This window comes from Leucoraja erinacea, chromosome 24 (genome assembly GCF_028641065.1).
Source record: "Leucoraja erinacea ecotype New England chromosome 24, Leri_hhj_1, whole genome shotgun sequence".
NCBI classification, from domain to species: Eukaryota; Metazoa; Chordata; class Chondrichthyes; order Rajiformes; family Rajidae; genus Leucoraja; species Leucoraja erinaceus.
Genome location: NC_073400.1, coordinates 25,634,208 through 25,644,186, shown reverse-complemented (window position 1 = coordinate 25,644,186; position 9,979 = coordinate 25,634,208).

Genomic DNA, 9,979 nt, shown 5'->3' with positions numbered 1-9,979 from the left:
ATCCATGTACTGTTTCTTAAACGTTTTGATAGTACCTGCCTCAACTAACTCCTCCGGCAGCTTGTTCCATCCACCAACCACCCTTTGTGTAAAATGGTTACCTTTCAAGTTCCCATGAAATCTTTCCCCCAGCACCTGAAACGCCTGGTGTGGCACGGTGGCATAACAGTACAGCTGCTGCCTCGCAGCGCCAGAGACCCGAGTTCGTTCCCGACTACGGGTGCTGTCTGTACGGAGTTTGCGCGTTCTCCCCGTGACCCGCGTGGGTTTTCCCTGGGATCTCCAGTTTCCTCCCACACTCCAAAGACGTGTAGGTTTGTAGGTTAATTGCCCTGGTATAATTGTAAACTGTCCCTAGTGTGTCTTAGTGTGCGGGGATCACTGGTTGGCATGGGCTCGGTGGGCCATAGGGCCTGCTCCCTATCTCGGAACTAAACTAAACCTATCTCCTCTGGTTCTCGATTCCCCTACTCTGTGTGTTTACCTGATCTAATCAATGCCAACCAAATGTCCCATCCAAGTTAGACCCATATGCCCACACCTGGCCCATATCCCTCTAAACCTTTCCTATCCATGTTTGACTTCCGAATGTTTGACTCTGTTCAAATTTTCAGCATCAGCTTTTTTGTTTAAATGTTTGGTATTGTCAAGCATAATTGCCCTGAGATTGTTGGTGAGGTTTCGGGTCGAGACCCTTCTTCAGACTCGACCTGAAACGTCACACATTCCTTCTCCCCAGAGATGCTGCCTGTCAGGCTGTGTTACTCCAGCATTTTGACAGTTTAAACCAGCATCTGCAGTTCCTCCCGACACATGCCCCAAGATTGTGTTGTACGTGTCCTTTTGAAAGGCATTTGATGTGCCTGGGCGGTTTGCTCATTTATTTCAGAAAAACATCAAAAGATGTAGAAATGGAGTCACAAATAGGCATAAAGGAAGAGGGCCTCCTAAAAATCCTATCAATGTTTTTGTGCTTTGCACCAGAATTTCATCAACAACCTGATTAATAAATGCAAAAGGGCAATTTATTCTACTGGAGTCCGTTTCCAGTTTGTACATTTTTGGAACTCCTTGTCCTTACGTGTATTTGTGTCTGCAAAACTTGTTTAGTTTAGTTTAGAGATACAGCGTGGAAACAAGCCCTTCGACCCATCATGTCCGCACTGACTAGTGTTCCCTGCACAATAACGGCACGCTGGTACAGCGACAGAGGCCCGGGTTTGATCCTGACTGCGGGTGCTGTCTGTACGGAGTTTGTACGTTTTCCCCGTGACCTGCGTTGGTTTTCACTGGGCGTTCCGGTTTCCTCCCACACTCCAAAGACGTTCACACACGTGTGTAGGTGAATTGGCTTGATAAATGTAAAAATTGTCCCTAGTGTGCGTAGGGTAGTGTGAGGATCGCTGGTCGGCGCGGATCCAGTGGGTCAAAGGGCCTGTATCTTTAAACTAAACTAAACTAAAGTAGCACTATCCTACACACTAGGGACAATTTACAATTATACCAAGCCAATTAACTCTGGAGCACAGGAAGGTCATAAAGAATAGTAAAATTAGGCCATTCGGCCCATCATGTCTACTCCGCCATTCAATCATGGCTGATCTATGTCTCCGTCCTAACCCCATTCTCCCCCCCCTCCCCCATACCTAATAGCCATGTCCCCTAGTGATGGACATTTCCACCCTGAGAAAAGGTGCTGGCAGTCCACCCTATCTATTCCTCTCATCATTTCTTCTATGTTCTTCAATCAACTCTCCCCTAAACTTCTGACGTTCCAGAGGAAACAATCTTATGCCCCTGTCCCGCTTAGGAAACCTGAACAGAAACCTCTGGAGACTTTGCGCCCCACCCAAGGTTTCCGTGCGGTTCCCAGAGACTCTCCAAAGCCTTCACATCTTTCCTGAAATGGGCCGACCAGAACTGCATGCGATACACCAAATGCGGCCTATCGTGTGTCTATACACTGATTATAATCATGTATCGCCTTCTGCTGACTGGATAGCACGCGGTAAAATCTTTACACTGTACCTCGGTGCATGTGACAACGAACTAAACTCAATTAAACTAGACAACTCCTATAGAGCTGTACCATGACTTCAAGAAGGGTCAGGAGACTGGTCCCGATTAGAAACATCCTGTCCATTTCCTCCGCAGATGCGACCAGACCCGTTGAATTTCTCCAGCCCTGAAGCAGTGATTGAAACAAGGTCATAAGGAATAGGAGTAGAATTAGGCAATTCAGCCCATCTACACCATTCAATGATGACTGATCTACCCCTCCCTCCTAACCCAATTCTCCTGCCTTCTCCCCATTACCTCTGACACCTGTACTATTCACAAATCTATCCCTCTTAAAAATATCCACTGACTTGGCCTCCACAGCCTTCTGTGGAAAATAATTCCACAGATTCACCAGCCTCTGACTGAAGAAATTCTTCCTCACCTCCTTCCTAAAACAACATCCTTTAATTCTGAGGCTATGACCTCTAGTCCTAGACTCTCCCACGAGTGGAAACATCCTCTCTACCTGCACTCTCTCCAAGTCTTTCACTATTCGGTACGTTTCAATGAGGTCCCTTCCCACCTCATTCTTCTAAACTCCAGCGAGTACAGGCCCGGTGTCGACAAACGCTCATCATGGGTTAACCTGCTCATTCCTGGGATCATTCTTGTAAACCTCTTCCAGAGCCGGCACATCCTTCCTCAGATACGGTGCCCAAAGTGGCATAAATGTCCACCTGACCTTATGGAACAATTTAATGGCACCGCAATACAATGGTAAACGACTGTACAAAAATACAACATTGTCTGTAAAGTGCTTCGAACAGCCTGAAATCACAAGAAGCCCCATATAAGTGCTTGTCTTCTACCTTTTCCAAACTATCATTTATCTCCCACCCCCGCAGTCTGAAGAAGGGTTTCGGCCCGAAACGTTGCCTATTTCCTTCGCTCCATAGATGCTGCTGCACCCGCTGAGTTTCTCCAGCTTTTTTGTGTAACCTATCATTTATCTTAATTGCCTGTTATCAGAAAATACTTGCGGCCTGAGTATAAAAGGCAGGGAAATAGGTCTGTTGGTTGGTGAGGAAGCAATTCAGGAGAGATTGGGAGTGAGGGCTAGGAAATAGTTTAGTTTAGTTTAGAGATACAGCATGGAAACAGGCCCTTCGGCCCACCGAGTCCATACCGACCAGCCATCCCTGCACATTGACACTACTCTACACACACCAGGGAACATTTTACATTTACACCAAGCCAATTAACCTACAAACTTGTACGTCTTTGGAATGTGGGAGGAAACCGATTATCTCGGACACCCGCACTAATCGAGAATAGTGCAGCGGTAGAGTTGCTGCCTTACCACGCCTAGACCGGGTTCGATCCTGACTACGGGTGCTGTCTGTATGGAGTTTGTACATTCTTCCCGTGACCATGTGGGTTTTCTCCAGGTGCTCCAGTTTCTGCCCACATTCCAAAGGTGTGCAGGTTAGGAGGTTAATTGGCCCTAGGGTGTGGAATAGAACTAGTGAACGGGTGATCATTGGTCAGCGTTGACTCAGTGGGCCGAAGGGCCTGCTTCCATGCCTAGTCCCACTTGCCTATGTTTGGCCCATATCCCTCAAACCCTGTCCTATCCATGTACCACCTGTCTACATGTTTCTTAAACATTGCAATATTCCCTGCCTCAACTACCTCCTCTGGCATCTCATTCCACGCACCCACCACCCTTTGTGTGAAAAAGTTATCCCTCAGATTCCTATTAAATCTTTCCCCCTTCACCTTAAACCTATGTCCTCTGGTTCTCGATTCCCTGTCTCTGGCCAAGAGACTCTGTGCGTCTACCCGATCTATTCCAATGATGTGTCAATGGGATTATTGTGGATAGGCACAGTAGATAGCATGGACACGGGGGGCCGAAGGGCCTGCTTCAGTCCACAACCTGCCCAAAATCATACACTTAAAACTTTTTTTGCTCTGATAATACTTAATCACGGGAAATATTGAAAGGTTTAAAATCATTACATTAATATCAATAACTATAAATTCCAGCCTTTGAGCATTAGAGAACCATTCAATCGATTATTATTTATTTTATCTGCCACTTTCATGATTCAAAGTCACACTTTAATGGCAGGATGCATCCTCTATTATCTCACAATTAATGGACCATTAACAAAATCACTGGAAATCGGAGCTTTATTGGAGTCTAGGTTCTGAGAATTAGTTTTCAGTTTAAGTGGCAGGGATGATGGATGGAAGTGTGGAAATCCACAGCAAAAATGTAACAAAAAAAGTGTTTCAAACAATTCATAATTCCAAATGCCGGAGAAACTCAGCAGGTCAGGCAGCATCTGTGGAGGCAATGGACAGGTATCGATTTAGGTCAGGAGCCTTCTTCAGCCTGCACAGTGATTTGGGTGGCATGGTGACACAGCAGGTTGAATTGCTGCCTCACATTGCCAGAGACCCAGGTTCAATCCTGATCTCTGGTGCTGTCTTTGTGGAGTTTGCGCACATCTCCCTTGGACCGTACGGGTTTCCTCCAGGCCCTCTGGTTTCCTCCCACATTGCAAAGATTTGTAGGTAAATTGTGTATAGAGAGTGGATTAGAACTAGTGTGAATGGGTCATCAATGGTCAGTGGAGTCAGTGGGCTAATGGGTCTGTTTCAATGCTGTACTTCTCAATTCAATTCAATTCACTTCAAAGAAGAGTCCCAACTGGAAAAAAATAATCTGTTCATTCCCTCCACAGTTGTTGCCTGACCTGCTAAGTTCCTCCAGCACATTGCGTTTTACCCAAGATTCCAGCATCTGCAGTTCCTCGTGGATGAAACCAGAGCGTCCGGAGAAAACCCACGTAGTCGCAAGACGAACATGCAAACTCCACACAGACAGTACCCAGGGTCAGGATCGAACCCGGATCTCTGGTGCCGTGAGGCAGTGGCTCTACCAGCTGCGCCACCACGCCACAATTGAAAACTCCGTGTTAAGCATTCCCTGTTATTCTCCATAGAAAATGGGTGACAATGTGGCGCAAACCGGAACACCCGGAGAAAACCCACTCAGGTCACACAGAGAACATACAAACTCCATACGGACAGCAGCCATAGTCAGGATCGAACCCGTGTCTCGGGCACTGTAAGAAGCAACTCTACCGCTGCACCACCGTGCCAAAGGATTTGCTGGCCTTATGCAGACGGCTGCAATCTCCAAGTTACACAAGTCACTGCACTACAAAAGCACATCAATGTCCGTTGCATCTCCACAGCCTCTCTCAGCCAGAGGATGTGACAGATGCTATGGAAATGCAAATCTTTGTTCTCCAAAGCCAGATGAATGATGAGTTATTTTCAGATCAATGAGTGTCAAGACCATCTGTTTTTGACGAAATGCAGCAATTTTGTCTTTTTATCTTTTGTTACGATGCAGACTCTGTCGCTGGATGGCTACGTTTGATCTGGCTGATAGAATGTAAACAGCCTGCTAGCTACGCAAGTAGCAAACTGAACTGTATATACAAGTGATTCAGGGTGGCACAGTGGCGCAGCGGTAGAGTTACTGCCTCACAGCGCCAGAGACTCGGGTTTGAAGCTGACAATGGGTGCTGTCCGTACGGAGTTTGCACGCTCTCCCTGTGACCGCGTCGGTTTTTAGTTTAGCTCAGAAATACAGCGCTGAATAACTGCAACCTTTTGTGTCTGTCCGTTCGTTCGTTGCCTGACCTGCTAAGTTCCTCCAGCACTTTGCGTTTTACCCAAGATTCCACCATCTGCAGCTCCTTGTGGAGGAAACCAGAGCATCCTGAGAAATCCCACACAGTCACAAGGCGAACATGCACACTCCACACAGGCAGTACCCAGGGGTCAGGCATTAACCAGCATCTGCATTTTCTTCTTACAGATATTGACTGTAGAATTTAGAAACACAACTTGGAAACAGGCCCTTCAGCCCACCAAGTCAACGCTGACCACTCATCCTCATACTAGCCCTACACAATAGGGACAATTTACAATTTTTTGACTGAAGCCAATTAACCTACAAACCTGCACGTCTTTGGAGTGTGGGAGGAAACCGGAGCACCCGGAGAAAACCCACGTGGTCGCAGGGAGAAGGTGCAAACTCCGTACAGACAGCACCCGTAGTCAGGATCAAACCCGCATCTCTGGTGCTGTGAGGCAGCAATTCTACCATTGCACCACCGCACCACCTTTAATCTGAACATACAGTCCATCTAAACAGAGACGGCATAAAAGGGAAATGTGGGAAATCAGGGTTGAGAGATGTGCTGACGGTGGAGTGGAAAGGAGCGGAGTAACTGGGGTGATTGGAGATGTTGACAGAAATGGGGCAGCAGGGTGGCGCAGCAGTAGTGTTGCTGCTTTACAGCACCAGAGATCCTGATCGAACCTGACCTACAGGTGCTTGTCTGTACGGAGTTTGTTTGTACGTTTCCCCCGTGACCGGCGTGGATTTTCTCCGGCTTCCTCCCACATTCCAAAGCCAAGCAGCTTTGAAGGCTATTTGGCTTGGTAAAAGTGTAAATTATCCCTAGTACGTGTAGGATAGTGTTAATGTGTGGGGATCGCTAGTCGGCCCGGACTCGGAGGGCTGAAGGGCCCATTTCCACACCGTATCTCTAAACTAAACATTAAAATGCCGCCTAGTCTACGCTTGGTCTCGCCAAAGTACAGGAGGTCACACCATTTAGTGCAAGGTAAAGCCAGTAAAGCCTGATCAAATATAGGACTTTAAAGATTAACACAAAAAGCTGGAGTAACTCAGCGGGTCTGGAGGAAAGGAATAGGCGACATTTCAGAAGGGTCACGACCCGAAACATCACCTATTCCTTTTGCCCAGAGATGTCTTCTGACCTGTGTGGGTTTTCTCCAAGATCTTCAGTTTCCTCCCACACTCAATAAACAATAGACAGGAGTAGGCCATTCGGCCCTTCGAGCCAGCACCGCCATTCAATGTGATCATGGCTGATAGAAGGGTTTCAGCCCGAAACGTTGCCTATTTCCTTCGCTCCATAGATGCTGCTGCACCCGCTGAGTTTCTCCAGCTTTTTTGTGTAACCATCCCCAATCAGTACCCCGTTCCTGCCTTCTTCCCACTCCAAAGAAGTTCAGGTTTGTAGGTTAATTGGTATAAATGTAAAAATTGTCCCTAGTCTGTGTAGGATAGTGTTAGTGTGCGAGGATCGCTGGTCGGCACGGACTCGGTGGGCCGAAGGGCCAGTTTCTGCGCTGTATCTCCAAGCTAAACTAAACTTGAGTGAGTGGACCTGTGTAACTTTGCCCAATTGGTAGATTGTGCTGCCATCAAGTGGTAATTACTTGGAATTACAGATTCTCCTGTGGAGAATTTGCAACAAACATGCTGACCATAGAGTCACACAGAGCAGAAACAGGCCCTTCGGCCCAACTTGCCCACACCGACTAACATGCCCCATCTACATGTGTCCCACCTGTTTGGCCCATATCTCTCTATACCTGTCCTATCTATGTACCTGTCTAAATGCTTCTCAAACAATAGTACCGGCCTCAACTCCCTCCTCTGGAAGCTCGTTCCATACCCAGTACCCTTTGTGTGAAAATGTTACCTATCAAGTCCCTATTAAACACATGTCCTCTGGTTCTCGATTCTCCTACTCTGGGCAAGAGACTGTGCATTCACCCAATCTATTTTTCTCATGATTTTGTACACCTCTACAAGATCACCCCTTGCCCTCCTGCTCACCAGGGAATAGAGTCCCAGCCTACTCAACCTCGCCCTATAGCTCAGGCCCTCGAGTCTTATCAACATCCTCATAAATGTTCTCAGCTCCCTTTATAGCTCGACAGCATCTTTCCAATACATGGTGTCCCAAAACTGAACACAATACTCTAAATGCAGGGCTCGAAATTAACAGGTGCCTGGGTGCCAATGGCCACCTAAAGTCCCGCCGGGCAACCTAAAAGCCGTGCCATTTTGCCCGGCTTGGCAAGCAACTGTTCAACTCTGAGCGGGGCCCCCCTCTCTCTCTCTCTCTCTCTCTGTCACTCTGTGAATCCACCCGCCATCCTTGTCCAGGCCTCTGCTCTCCTCATCCACCGGCACGGCCTGCCCCCTTGCACATCCTCCCCCTGCGCACAACTACGGCCAGCACATCATTGGCCGCCCTGCACATGTGCAACTCGTCGGCACTGGGCACTTTCTCCCTCCCTTTGCATTGTGGGTGATCTGGCCGCCATTGCTGTCCGGGTTGCCACCTCGCCACGACCGATGAAAACTAATGCAGAATCACTCCCTGGAGCTGGAGTAACTCGCTGGAGTAACTCTTGCTTCTTGGTTTCCTGGTCCTCCAAAAATATTCCAAATGGAATTTAAACTGGATTTGGTGGGGGGTCACCACCAAACTCCAAACTCTGAACAATAACAGCCTATTGCACTTTATCTGTTTATTTATTGTGTGCGTATATGTGTATCTTGGGTTCATGGGAAAAAAGAACTACCTTAAATTTATTTGCGTCTGGTTGGGTACCTATGGTAGGGTGAAGACTATTCCATGCTTTAATTGTGCAGGGGAACTCCATGGAGCAGCCAGCATCTCTGGATAGAAGAAATTGGGTGATGTTTCGGGTAGAGACCCTTCTTTAAATTTCCTCTGGTTTTAGTGTTTTTAGTTGAATTTAAAGATACAGCATGGAAACAGGCCCTTCGGCCCACCTAGTCCACGCCGACCACCTATCACCCGTAAACTAGTTCTATCCCACACATTAGCGACGCAAGTCAAGAGTGTTTTATTCTCACACGTCCCAGTTAGAACAATGAAACCCTTACTTGCAGCAGCACAACAGAATATGTAAACATAGTACTCTGTAAACAATGTTATAAACGGGAAAACCAAACAGTGTGAGAGTGTGTGTGAGTATGAGTGTGAGTAATATATGTACCCACACACACACACAATTTCCCTCCTGGGATTAATAAAGTTCTATCCTATAGTATCGTGTGTAGGAAGAAACTGCAGATGCTGGTTTAAACTGAAGCCAGACACAAAAAGCTGGAGTAACTCAACAGGTCAGACAGCATCTCTGGACAAAATGAAAATATTACGTATTGGGTTGGGTCTGAAAAAGATTCCTGCACACTTTTGGAACGTGGAAGGAAACAAGAGCACCCGGAGAAAACCCATGCGGTCAAAGGGAAAAGGCACCCATATTCAGGATCAATTCCGGGTCTCTGGCACTTTTAGGCAGCAACTTTATGGCCAATGTACTGCCCCATAGTCTTGAACTGAATTAAAACATACAGTAGCTGTAAAGGGGGACATAGCGTCACTTAGAGATTTAAGACTGAAAATGGATAGTTTCTTTTTTTTAGTAACCAAAGTTATCAACGTATCATTTTTTGTTTGTTGGAAAACAAAATATAGTGCCACAACTGGTAGACTTGCTGCCTCACACGCCAGAGATCTGTGTTCGATCCTGTCCTCAGGCACTGTCTGTGTTGAATTTGCACATTCTCCCTGCAAGCTTGTGGGTTTCCTCCCACATTCCAAAGATGCATTGGCTTTGTAGGTTAACTTGTCTCTGTAAAATTGCCCCTAGTGTGCAGGGAGCAGGTGAGGAAAGTGGGATAACAGAACTTGTGTGAATGGGTAGACAGAAATACTGGAGAAACTCAGCGGGTGAGGAAACATCTATGGAGCGAAGGAATAGGCGACGTTTCGGGTTTGAGACCCTTCTTCAGACTGATGTCCTGGGGGTGGGGGCGGGAAAAATATAGGAAGAGGCAGAGACAGTAGGCTGTGGGAGAGCTGGGAATGGGACGGGAAGGAGGGAGAAAGCAAGGACTACCTGAAATTGGAGAAGCAAATGTTCATGCCCCTGGTGTGTAAACTACCCAAGCGAAATATGAGGTGCTGTTCCTCCAATTTGCAGTGGGCCTCACTCTGGCCATGGAGGAGGACAGAAAGGTCGGATTGGGAATGGG